General features: G+C 31.6%; 1 long non-coding RNA gene across 2 annotated transcripts in view; it reads left to right on the top strand.

Annotated features, from left to right (window-relative positions):
• The window catches only part of LOC142874960 (uncharacterized), a 64,376-nt gene that overhangs the window by 33,110 nt on the left and 17,477 nt on the right, over positions 1 to 13,789 (top strand). For both annotated transcript variants that reach the window (XR_012922546.1, XR_012922545.1), the window contains exon 3: positions 8,016 to 8,101. This is a non-coding gene — a long non-coding RNA (uncharacterized LOC142874960). The remainder of the gene's footprint in view (positions 1 to 8,015; positions 8,102 to 13,789) is intronic.

Raw genomic sequence — 13,789 nt, 5'->3', positions numbered from 1 at the left:
TCCATCTAGACTCATTGCTCTCTGGATCTGCTGTACCACTGATAGCAGGGGTCAACCCTTTCACACCCTCTGTGTTCTATATCTTCCTCTTCCTTGGTTTAAATACCCACAATCTATCCTGAAGTAGCTTCCAAAGAAACAAACATCAATCTTTTGCATCCTTTCAAAATATTTTTCTTCTAGCTTCACATTTGATTGGGAGACTAGCTGGGTATATAATTGTAGATTAAAATCATTTCTCAAGCCTTCAAAGATATAGCTCTATTAATTTCTAGCATCCAGTTATACAGATGTGCAGTTGATGATGTAGAGGAGGAAACACTCCTTTTCCTTTTTCCTATTTTAGGTTCAGTGGCTGGGGGCCTCGTAACAAAAGACAGATTAACAAGAAAAGCATACAAATTCATTTCATGGAAGTTTGACATCACATGGAACCATCTAAAGGAAATGAAGATCTGAAGAAACAATTAAACCTGAGTGTTTTTTATAATAGATTTGCCGAAGAATGAGGAGTGGGGGAGAAATATAATAGGGCCAAGAGTGTGATCTAATAGTAATAAAATGGAGGAAACTTAGCAAAGCCTGTTTGTCCAAATTCTCCTTGTCTCTGTGTTTAGAGACAGAGTGCTCCTTTCCTCCAGGTATAGGGAAGTGACCTCTCACATGAAGGTTTTATGACCTGCTTCAGGGGCAGGTCAGATAATTCTTTCTAGCTTTATGACTGGTTTAATGGGACAAAGGTCATATAAGGTGAGAGTGACTTTCATGCGTTTGTAGTTTTCTCAAATTTCTTCAGTCTAAAATCTTTAATATGCTAAGATGCCATAATTTGGGAGAGTGTGTCCTGAACTCCATCAATGTTAATCTGATGTTTGTTGCTTAATTTATATTTGTTTCTTTTTAGAAGCTTTCAAAGTATCCTTGGTGTTCTGAAAACTTCACCATTATGAGCTAGGTTTTTTTTTTTCATACATTATACTGGACATTGATCCTTCTGTTAAGAAAATTATCTTTTATTATATCTTTGATGGTGCTAGTAGTTGGATATTGGTTCACACATTGATTTTTTATGTTTTCTCCTCTATCTAATATCTTTTCCTTCTTTGCCTTTTTAATCTACTTCCTGAGAGATTTCCTTGCCTTTATTTGTCTAAGCTTATATTCAAATTCTAGTTTCTGCAATACAGTTTTATTGCATTTCCAAGATCTCCTCCCTTACAGCAACCAGTTTGACTAAATAACCAAATAATAAATAACCAAAATTTATAATTGGTTATAATTTATAATTGGTTTATAATTATAATTTATAACATATAATTGGTTATAATTTATAATATATTATTATATATTATATAATATATTATATATAAATATATAATATATTATATATAATATATAATAATATAAATAAATTATATATTTTATATAATTTATATGTTATATAAATATAATATGTTATATAAATTATACATTTATATATAATTATTATACATGTATTATTATATTAATATCATATTATTATATTATTATATATAAATATTTTATTGTATAATAATAATTTATTATTATATAATAATTATATAATTATTAAATATTATATTATATTATATAAACATATAATTTATATATTTATATATAATTATATATTTATATTATGTATAATATATAATTGGTTATAATTTATAAATTATAATTTGGTTATAATAAATAACCAAAAATGGATCTAGTTAAATGTTGACATTGGAGTTTAAGAAAACATAGCAATATCTAATATAGCATAAGAACATTTTTTTATGTAAAATAAAATTTAAGTAAAATGACCATCAGTTGTCCTGATTATCTCTTCATTTGATTTTACCAAACAATAATTACTTAAAAAATAATAGTTTAGCCTTGTAATCATAATTTTCATGCAGAAAATATATTAAGAATATATTTCTACTCTCAGATTTATTTCCCTCATCTAAAAAATGAAAATTGAATATTGTATAACCCATAACTTAAGGAAAATCTATTTATTTATATTCATGAGGAATTAAAGGTGGAAAGCATATATCTTCATCTTTCACTTGAACTGCATTATTATATGATTACTAAACTTATAAAACTTTGCAAAATCTCATATTTACCTAACCAGTGATACTGTTTGGATGTTGAACTAGCATTAAATTAGAAAAGGCTGTAAAACTCTAGTAATTTGGGGGACTAAAATTTTCATGTTTCATTATGTAGTTATGTGTATCCAGTTTATACTCTACAATATGAAATCCATTCTGATCTACCTTTATTTCATTGTTTATTTTGTGCCTGTTTACCAAGCTGCCTTTTCTAAAGATTTTAAGAACGTGAAATTGGAGAAAACAAAAGGATGTTGATTAGATTATGATTCGAGCCAGGTGCGCCAAAGTAGACACTGATTTTTTTTTTTAATTATATTCAGAGCAAAGATAGATAATGTGATCCCTATTTACAGTAGTTCATCTTGGCCTTTAATCATTTGTTTATCCATGAGACTATTGATTGCTGCTCCAGCCAGGAGAACAGCAGTGACACAGGGGTAAGAAGAGCAGCAGTGTAATTCTGTGCTGTTGGCTGTTCCAAACGATGAAACTATAATTCACAAAGTGATAGATAACAGAAGGTAATTTTATGGTTACTAAGAATGAGTTTGCATTTGTTTGTGTAGTTACTATATAAATTTATAGATGCATTTTGTTTGTATCGCATTTTAAATTTTAGTGGCTGAGCAGGAAGAGGATTGAAGTAGTACAAGGAGTATGTTCATGAACTCCTTCCTTAGCAGCCACTTGTAAAGGTGGACTGTAATTCAACATGAAATAGGTTCAGAATGTTCCCACAAACTCATTATAAATCACGCTGCTTCGAAGGTATGGTGTTATTAAGTTTGTTTTTTGATTTTCTCTTGCCCTTCCTCCATCATCTTATCTGGAGAAAGAGTTTAAAGGCAGGAAAAGTAATTCGGCGAGGATCCACTTTTAGTGGCTGAAATAAAGAAAGGGTTGTTAGTTCATTTCACTAAGCCATAAATGTAGTTCCAAGAGTCAGGAATTTTTTTTTCCCCCATGTCATGGACTGACTTTGTATTCTGCTATCTGGCCACAGTTTGATAATGGAGCAGTTAATTTATGCACACAGAATTGTGCCTTTTATGTATTTTGGAAGCTGTGAATGACTGTCATAGGCTCCAACTATAGCAATGAAACTCAGATGATTCCAATAATGATGGCACAGTAAGTCCAGATGAAACATGTCAAGGGTTGTAAAGGTTTACTTTTTTGTCCTTGTATAGATTCTAGAAAATAATTTTTAATATATACCATTTTTTTAATGTCTAGGAAAACTTAAGTCTTATTTACAATAAGAAGCAGGATTAAACCCGGTAAGAGCAATTCCAATTCTCTCATTGAGAGACTTGTCATTTTACTTAAAGACTGTGAATTGTTTGAGGACAAAGGGTTACGCCTTACACATTACAGTGGCTGGCACCCAGTTGATTTTCATGTATGTATTTTGAATAGGACTGGACTAAACTTCGAGAAATGTAATGATGATTGTCACTAGTGCTTGTTAATTCCCAGTGCACATTCTTACCTAATGAACAAGCCATTTTCTCAGTCAGAGGTTGTTCTCCAGCACCAATCATCCTAAGATTCAGTTCCCCCTACATCTCCCAACTCTTATGCCAGCACTTGGCATAAAATAGGCACCAGATAATTGTTTACGAAACAAAGCAGAATAAATGTGAAACATTTTGTAGCCATAAAGTATTTGAAGTCTAAGAAATCAGAGTACTGGAGAATTATAAAACATAAAAGATGTCTTCATTTGAAGTGTTAAATTCTAAATATTTCCCATTCCATTCATTATCTAAATATTCTTTAAAAGTAAATCTAAAAAGATTCTCAACTTTAAAAATATATTTGAAAATCAAATGAGCAAATGACTTTTCATAAAGATCTAAAGAATAAAAGTGATATAGAAACACAAAATATTATTAGAAAAAAGCTTTTCACTTAATAAAATTAAATTAATCAAACATGCATTTACTGAGTGACTATTATGGCCTTAGCCTGTACTATGTTCTTCAGGACATTTTTAAAAAGTGATGCAGCATGCCATGTTTCTAGAGGCATTTAGTATAGCTATAAGGAAACAAACTAATGAAGCAATTAAAAATCAATGACATTAAACTATGATCTATCCAAATGGGACTAATCACTCTTCTCTACATACATCCCACATTTTCCTAGCTCATCATAATTGTTTGTGATATTCCCCATGCCTGGATTGTCCATGTACCTATTTCTACACAAAGTCTATTCCTAGGCCCAGTTCATTCTAGGCCCAGTTCATGCCACTTTCTGAAGCCATTCCTAGTCACACCGATAAGAATCACTGTGTCCTTTTTCCATGACATCACCACTCCCTGACCTGTAACCTGCACTTAGCATTGTCTCCTTTGCATCACAGATTTGTATATTGACCTTTCATGTCTACACTGAAAGCTCCTTAAGAAAAAAGACTCAGGAATCTGGAAATGTTACCAGAATATGATACAAAAGAAACACTCAGTACTATTTTTTGTCCTTCTCTCTTTCTTGTTTCTTTCCTTTACCCCCAACTATGCTTTAAACTTAGGGGTGTTTTAAAATAATTTGTATTGAATAATATAAGCTATACTGATAGAGAGTATGATAGAAGTTTGAACATTGATATAGGAGAGCAAGATGGGAGTCACAATGATTGAAGATCGTTTCATAGAGAATGTGCAAATTCAGCTGGAATTTATAGAAGAGTAGAGGGTGTAGAGAGCTGACTTGAAGAATAATAAATAGGACTTGTAAAAGCATAAAAGCAGGAGGATATTTGTGCAGAGGACTGTGAGGCCAGTGCCATTTGATGTTGTATTTTGGAGAGTCATAGGAAATATGGTAGGAGAGGTGGGATGAGATGGATGTTAGAGAAGCCCGAACACCAGTGCTCATCATAGTTAGGCAAAGACAGAGCTTTAAACTGGGAGGTGATAGGAAGATACCACAATCTCATGATCATGGAAGACATGGAAAGAAATCAGGATCTTAAGAAGCTTAATCTGGCAGCAGAATACAGGCTACAATAGAAAAAGAATAGATTGGATGAAACTAGATAAAAGTGTGCTATAATAATTAAGAATAAAATGATGAGTTCCTAAATTAGTGTTAAAGCCACATAAATGGAAAATTTAGAGAAAAATGTGAAACATAAGCAATTAATAAAATATGAGGTAAAGATCCGGTGAGTATAGATACAGAGTAATAATTTCCTGTGTTTCAAATTTATTATTACCAGGCAAACATTTTTATAGTTCTGATACAGTTTCATAAAATTTTAATACAGTGAGGACTTCCTGCACCTTCTCCTACAGGTCTTTGTGGTTTTGATTGCCCTGGAGCGACCCACCTACTTTCTGAAACTTCACTCATCCTTCAAAACCACTTCAAGAATCTCTTCTCCATGAAACTTTTCGTGATAACTGCAGGTGGAGGCAGTTGAATGTGATTATTTGCCCTATTATATGTATCACATTCTTCCTCATATTAAATTTAATTATTGGCATAATTGGTTCTTTTATGAGATACCAAGTTCTTTAAGGACACTCACCTTGAATTCATTCCTTACTGAGTAGCTCGCTCAAAGTAGGTGCTCAGTAGTTGGATGAAAAAGATAAAAAGAATAAACAATGACTGAAGGTCTTCTAACCCCTGTGGTTACACTGAAAGGAACGGGGAGAAGAGTTAGTTTAAAGAGGGGCCAGCAATGGTCTATTCTAGATGTGTTGAATTTCAAGGTATGAAATATTAACTGAAATAAATAAAATAATAACTGGAAATACTAGTAATTTGGAATATCAGTGAAATTTCAGAAATAGAGCTATATTAGGGGGTTATCTCTATAGACTGAACCACTGAAATTGATAATGTCTTGGTGAAATAGGACTAAACAGAAAAGACGATAAGTGTGGCAAGAATTTTGGAAACCAGTCATACCCTGTGGGGAGAAAGATGAAGAGAAACCGGTGAAAAATACAGGAGGGAGGAAAATAAAGAGAGACCAGCAAAAGGCCTCTAGAAACTAGTGAAAGTCTGTGCTTCAAAAGTTAGTGGTCAGTAGTCAAATGCTGAAAAGAGTTGCCCTTTATGATTTGTACATGTAACCCTGATAAAAAATAAATAAACAGTACTAAAACTGACTGCAAAGACTCTGACTTACAGCTGCTGTGAAAGTTATGCCCTTGAGAGAAAAAAACCAAATAAGAATACATTGCTTGTCGGGTGTTAAAGAAAAAAACAATCTACACAACAACGGCTACAAATTACAGAGTCTATGCTTCACAACAGTATGTCAATGAAAATAGTTCATCAAGAAAGGTTATATATAATTCTGGTACAGTGTATACTAATTTATTTTTCATTCCATTTTTAATGAATTCACATTAAAGAGATTCTTTTGAAGTCATAATGTGTTATTTTTTAATAATTTATTTCTGAACTTTAAAAAATTAATAATATTTGCACAGGGCCATTTTATAATCACAATATGGCATTTCAAGGTGTGAATTATGACATAATAACTCATACCTTGTGCATTTAAACAAGCACTCATCCTATGGCCTCATTCTTAGCAAAGCAAAAGGTATGAATTATTGTGTAATAACTCATGTTCTGTCATATATTATTACTTAATTATGGAAGAAGAGGAGAATTTTAACTAATTTCTGGCTCAAAAAAATCTAACATTTTATCCTTGGGGAAAAAAATAGCTCAAATGCTTGACACCATAGGATCACTTTCAGCCTTTTTCCACTCAGACCACTCTAGATTAACTTTTTATAGTACCCTTGACCTTACCCTTCTTCCTGAGAATCTCAGGAAGTTTTCAATAGAGAAACGGCAAATCCCAACTTAGTCCTCTACAGAATTACTTATTTGGGATCTCCAAAATAAGCAAATTTATTATTTCAAAAAAGTGTTCAAGGTATTATGAAGAAAAGTAAAATCTGACTTTTCTTTCTAGTAAAAATAAGCAGAAAATAAGAGGAAGGAAGGAAAAATTAAAGTATGAATTTCTATTAACCGTGATCATTTTCAGGTAGAATTGTCGAACAGAAAAATCTCTCCAAGATAGTGCAAAATATACTCATCCATAATCTTTAGAAAACAGCATATATATTTTCCAGGAAAGGATATAAATATCCTCTCAGGGCCACATCACCAATAATTATTATTAAATGATAGCAAGAGTTTATCTCAAAGTTCAAAGCAATAAAGCTATTTATTTGATTCTTTCCTTGATGTTAGATAGAAAGGGTTTTTTTCCTATCTTTATGAAGCTTACAGAACAGAAAGAAAGACAATGGAAACAGAAGAAAGACTAGATATATTACAATACACAACAGTTCGATAAAACAGCCAACATACCAAACAAACACTATAGAGTAGAACAGCCTAATCCTTCAAATGCATCATTAAGGAATGATATATTTTTTTAAAAACTTGTAGCGTTTGTGTGCTAGATAAATGAGGTGGAGACAAAGAGGATCATGTGCATGTGGAGAATAAACCACCATGCCACTGACCAGTTGGTTGCTGACTGATTAATTGTGTCTCTATTACTACTAATCAATCAATGAATTAATATTTGACGTTGTTGCATGAACTTCTTCAGAAGCCATTCTTTTTACCTACTTTATCCATAATCTCCCACTATAATTTACTATCCTAATGGCATTTTTGTACCTTAGACTCAGGATTGGTAGATATCAATGACTCAAGGCTGGGAGATCTCATACATTCAAAACTTTATGGAACCTTCTCAATCAATATAAAGACTTTTGGTGACACCACTAGGGAAACAGCAGGATAGCACTGAGATAAAACCATGCTTCAGACCCACATGGTTGCTTGACTTACCCTGAAGTTTTATGCATAACATCTAAAAATTCTTTGTCTCCAAAGGGACACCATGGCCTCTCATACTTTGGTCTAATGTTCTGATGATTGCTATAGAATTTGCCAGTCTACCTCCAGAATAGCAAGACAAGGTGAGTGTTTTCAATTACTTTTTAAGATCTCTGATGATATAGCAGTACAGCCTGGTATCAACCCTTGGTCTTTTTGAAGCTGGTTTAAACTCTGTTCCTTGTGTTCTCTTAAATTTAGCATGTATATAATGGCATGTCTATATATATGGTCATGAATTAGAAGACCACAGGTGAATCAGGATATATGTACTATATATACATCATAACCAGTGATCACATCAACATAACCAGTGATCACATCAATCAGGATATATGTACTATATATATATCATAACCAGTGATCACATCAACTGATTTATATTAATAATTAGGGGTAAATGATTTATAATGTAGTAGTTGGTTATAAATGGGACTTTAACATTAACCACTCATTTAATGCTTTATGTAGGTTTTGTTTGAGCTAGGCCATGTTACCCAAATTAGATTTTGTATGATTTTTTTGTAGCACACATACTCAACTTGAATGAGTATATCCCCAAAGTCATATATCTTTTCCTTATATAATATAATTATTTTATGTAGAATATATATAAATGATGTTTAAATTTTTATTATACAGAAATTTGAAAAATAATATGACCAATGTGATCATTACTTTGCTTAAAATTCCACTATTTCTGTGTTTATGAATGCCTTAAAATGAAAGCTTCTTTAAAGAATAAATTATTTTCTTAACTAGAATAATAAAAATGGCTTTTTTTCATAGAATTAGATAAATTCCTAATTAGTCTTCTAATTTGCTGAAGTCTGGATCTCATTTAATATTTCCTGGTTGTGAATACAATATAGTTTTATATACTCTAGTTAAAGAGCTATGACAAGGGACTAAATATTAATATCTCAGGAATAAGCAATTAAGAAAATTAATCTGTTTAAAAAATAAGGGGTGAAGCAGCAAAAGTTCACCTTAGAATGAGAAAAGCAGATTATTAAAATTATATTTAAGTATGATTATTCATCACATAATATTTATTATTGTCATATGCTTCTATCCCTTTAGTTTAGCAAGATACATCACAGATGTCCCTACTAACGGGGACACAGATGTCCTCTTCCATTCACATACAAGATTAAACTCATGGCTGGACTCACCCTCCATCTGAAAATTTTCCCTCTCACAGAGACTGGTGAAAAGATGTTTTCAGTAGTACAGAACAAAATTACTTCTATAAGTTCAGGGAGAACTACTGCCATAGAGTCCAAATTGCTTAATCTCCATGTCTCTCATTCCCTTATGAGACAACTCTTTGTCTCCAAATGCCTTCTTTAAGTTGAACAGATGAACATTCTTAACAATAATTTTTCTGAAGTATTCACTAGCTAGCTATTTTCAATACAGAAGGCAAGTTGGCGGAGTGACAAATGTTTGTGACTAGGTATTTCTTGAACATATAAACAACTAACTTCTTTTCAGTGCAAAATAAACGAACAAATGTATAGCTCATATTCTTTTATCTAAGTTTTTCTAGCATCTTCTTTTGTGCTCTTTAGATCTGGATGTCTATTTCTCTTTCTGTTTTTATAACCTGATAGTTTTAACCTAGTATTTGATGTTTCTCATAGAAAAATAAATAAATAATTCTTGCCAGGATTCCATTTTCTCTTCCTCATTCTAAAAAGAAAACTTATTAAAGAATTAAATACTAAATATGACTCAATTAGAAATAGCCAACACCTTTTGAAATCTTCTCCATAAAATTGGTTACTTCATAAATGCACAAGCCATCCATTCTTGGAAAAGAGCTAAGTCAATTATTTTATAATATAGTAGCACATAGTCCTATTTTCAAGCTAAAACTTAGCAAGGTGGTTTGCTATATCTTTATAAATGTCTGCCCTCTTAACATGCTGTAAATGCATTCTAAAATTTGTGCTAAGTTCTGGTTGTTAGGGGGAAGAATTAATGCATTCTATTAAATTTAACTTTTGCTGAAACACTCTTACCTCAGCTAAAGCTCAGAGCTGTAACTGGAGACTAGCTTCTAAGCAATTAAGAAATAAAATACCTGGCTTTTACAATCCATCTTTTGTTCTGGGAAATGCCTATACTTAAATCAGTATGGCGTTAGACAGGGACTTGTGACCACTAAATATTTAATTTCATCAAAGTCCATCCATATTCTATGCTTTGACAAGCCCATTACTATATAAGTATTATTTAAACAAGCAGGAACATTTCAATTAAGTATATACTTATATTGGTCAAGTGATTCTACCCTATCTCTGCTCAAAAATTTACAATGTTTCCCTACAACATATAGAATAAAATACAAACACCTTAGACTAACATGCTGATCCATTCACCACCCCCTCAATCCATATGCTACATTTAGCCACCTTCATTCCTTTTCAAAAGCTGCTATCTGTTCCTAGAATGCCTTCTTCTTCTTATCTATTTAAACCCTGTCAGTTCTTCAAAATCCATTTTAAATAAATGAATCCATGACATGCCCAACTGAAATTAATCTTTTGATAGTTCCTCTGCCAGGTCTGCTTGCTACTGGTACAATTTATACACATGCTTACTTCTTACCTCACAGCTTCCCTAAGATGTTAAAAAAATCTGTCCAATAGGAGCACAATTTGAATTATTTTCTTGTGTTTTGTCCACAGCTTAGTGCTTGGCCGTAGCAGGTGCTCAATACATATTGATGAATTTGAGATAGACCATATACAGCACCTCTATAGACTAGGTCACCTGGACCTCATGCCTTATGGGGCCCTACGTATCACAAACACACATGAACAATTAAATGTATTTCAAAAACTACATAGGTACCTCCATCATCAAGATCTATCACTTACTAGTTCAGCACAACTCAGTCATACATCCCTGTTCTCATACCTAATATGGCTCAGACAGGCCTCACAGAAATGCTTTTCTGTGTCACTTTGCCCAGTGTCTTCAAAACAAAAGACCAGTATGTAACAATGCCCTCAGTGTTTGTAGGTTGTGCTGCAACTTGCAGAAGAAGCACTTAGGTGCTTCTCTTCACAGAGAATTTATATTAATTTGAATTCTTCCTCTCAGATAATGTGACTATGATAGATACTTGTATTGGAAGCATTATTTCCTAGTAGTGCCTAGCAGCCATTTTTTCTTGTTTTTCTTTGTATTAAAGCTAATGGCTTTCAGGAATTGGCACAGTATTTGCAATAGTTGCACACAGCAGCTGCAAAATATTTTGTCATATTAACAAATTCATATTGTCCTTAAATTTGTATACATGTAGGTCTAGGTTAAATTTGCATAAAGCATAATACCAATAATTTACATTGGCTATACTAGATCATCATTGAACACTGGAGTTATTCTATTTACACAAAAAAATTTAAATTAATGTTTAAAAATAATAAATTGAAAAGTTTCAGCTTCATTTAAATACTTTTGACTTGATATCCATTAGTAATTTGTAGTCCTACTTTTAATTTAATCAATAATTTTAAATAGACTAGAAGAAAATAAGTTTTTTAAAATATACAAATATTTTTAATTCTTCATTTTTAACTTTTATTTAAGTATAGTTTTGTGAGAATATATTCAAATCCAAACTTTATGCATTTTAGTGGTGGTTGAAGTGGCAAAATCCAAAAGATTTTTTTATTGTGTGCATTTTCATTTTTTATTTGAAAATATGTATAGAAAAACACATACATGTATAAAAATTTCCCCTAACTCAATCATTTACATTAATTATAATTTAAATTAATTATAATTTAAACACTGGCCAATGTTTACTACTGTTAAGATTTTCGTGTATAGGCTTCTAATCTTTGCAATATATTTTCCTGTACTAGACATATATGTGTACATACACATTTTTGAAGCAAAAATTGAACCATGAAATATATATTCATCTGTAGCATACCATATCCAAATTTCCAAAAGTAAAATTTAAAGGGAGATTTTGAAAATATCACTTTAATCAGTTTCTTCTAACTGCTATAAGCTTCTGCAACTATATCAGGATATAGTGCTTTGATGTTAAATTCAACTTGGTTTCTTTTCTTTCCTTCTGCAATTGCCTATGGTCTAGATTTCCTTCTGGAATTAGAATCAATTACTGGTATATTTTCAAACTAGTTACTTCCCCAGATTACTCAAATTGTTTTATTGGAAAGCAATTAACATTTGGAAAATGCCCCATTTTTGGAGCACAGTAAATAGAAACCCTGAAATAATCTAAGAAATAAGAAAATAATTTCTCAGCAGTCATTGACATAGCCAAGTAAATTTTCAGTTTCAAATAAAAAATAATGGTCATTTTTTGGTCTAAAACTCTATCTTAAATTCAGTCAATTACTAAACATGACCACAATGCACAGTAGAAGAGGGGAAATATGAAAAAAGAAAATATCTAAATTTCTGCTGAAGTCCCAGCTTATCTGCACCATCAGAAAAGAGGATGGGAAGGATCTGTGGACAGCTATTTCCAAAGAAAATATTTCACCCTCAACTCCCTCCTGCACGCAATCAACTGTATATGCTGTTTATTGCTCCAGCCCCGTGAACATTATCGCTTAATTAAATTGTTTCACTCTTTGGCTATCATAAATGCCACATCTATTTAAAGCCATGTTTTATTTAGTTAAAGTTTGTTTTATCATTGGTAAAAAAGATTATTAAATTGAATGGATGACTATTTCAAGTTAAAAATAAATAATATTTAGGAGTAACATAGGTGCTAAATTCTAAAACTCCCTGTTTTTCACTTTGCTGCAGCTCTGTATCTAAGCATCGCTGACGGTTCTTGCTCCCGTATTCACCTATGATTTATGGCTGTTCTAGTAGGTGGGACGAAAGCTTCAAGGCCTCTTCTAGTGTTTAAGCTTTTAATAATCAGAGGAGTTTTCATTTCCTACTCTTTGAACTGAGACTGCCACTCTCAGTTTTAGAAACTCATTAGATAATGAAATTTTTAAAAGTTCAGGGCTTAATCTGTTTTCTAAAATAGTTAACATCTAACTTTTAGAAAGCATCATTCTATAAAACATGTCCTCAAATTTCATCTAAAACAAAATCAATTTTAAGTCCTCAGATAAAGATTTTTAGCTCTTCCTTATTTCTTCATTACTCTAAGATAATCTGATGAGAGATGAAGTCTTCAAATGCCCTAGAGTGACTCCAAGCAGTAAAATTTTCCCAACACCAACTTCTCGTTCATGAAACTATAACTCACGCATGGTGTTTCTATTTTCCCGTTTAATTTACATAATGAAAATGGTTATAAATAACATTATCAGAATGTTTCATATCAAAGCATAAATGATTATTAATTGCTTAAACACAAAGAAAGTTTGTCATTCAATCACTGTAGAAATTATTTTTCATTAGTTTGGACATGTTAGAAACTAATTATTTAAATAGGCATGGTTAAAAATTCGCTAAAAGACATCTCCTAAAATGAAATCTATATTTTTTGAAGAAAATAAATGTGAAATCTAAATTACTGCTAGCTTAACAACAACAACAAAAAATCACCCAGTGGCTAATTTTATTTACCAAAGTATATATTGCCAGAAAATTTCCTTAAGAATTAAGGCACAAAAATTCAGTGTGTGCAGTTATATTACAATATGATTATTTCTTTTTGTTGTCTAACACTGCTATATATTAATAAAAAATAAATTTTATTTAAATAATACTAGGACTTGTTTATTAAAAACATTGACATAAAAGAAATTCTA

This window comes from Microcebus murinus, chromosome 13 (genome assembly GCF_040939455.1).
Source record: "Microcebus murinus isolate Inina chromosome 13, M.murinus_Inina_mat1.0, whole genome shotgun sequence".
Classification (NCBI taxonomy): domain Eukaryota; kingdom Metazoa; phylum Chordata; class Mammalia; order Primates; family Cheirogaleidae; genus Microcebus; species Microcebus murinus.
Note: the sequence above shows the minus strand (reverse complement) of the source record. Positions and strands in the feature narration are given on the sequence as shown.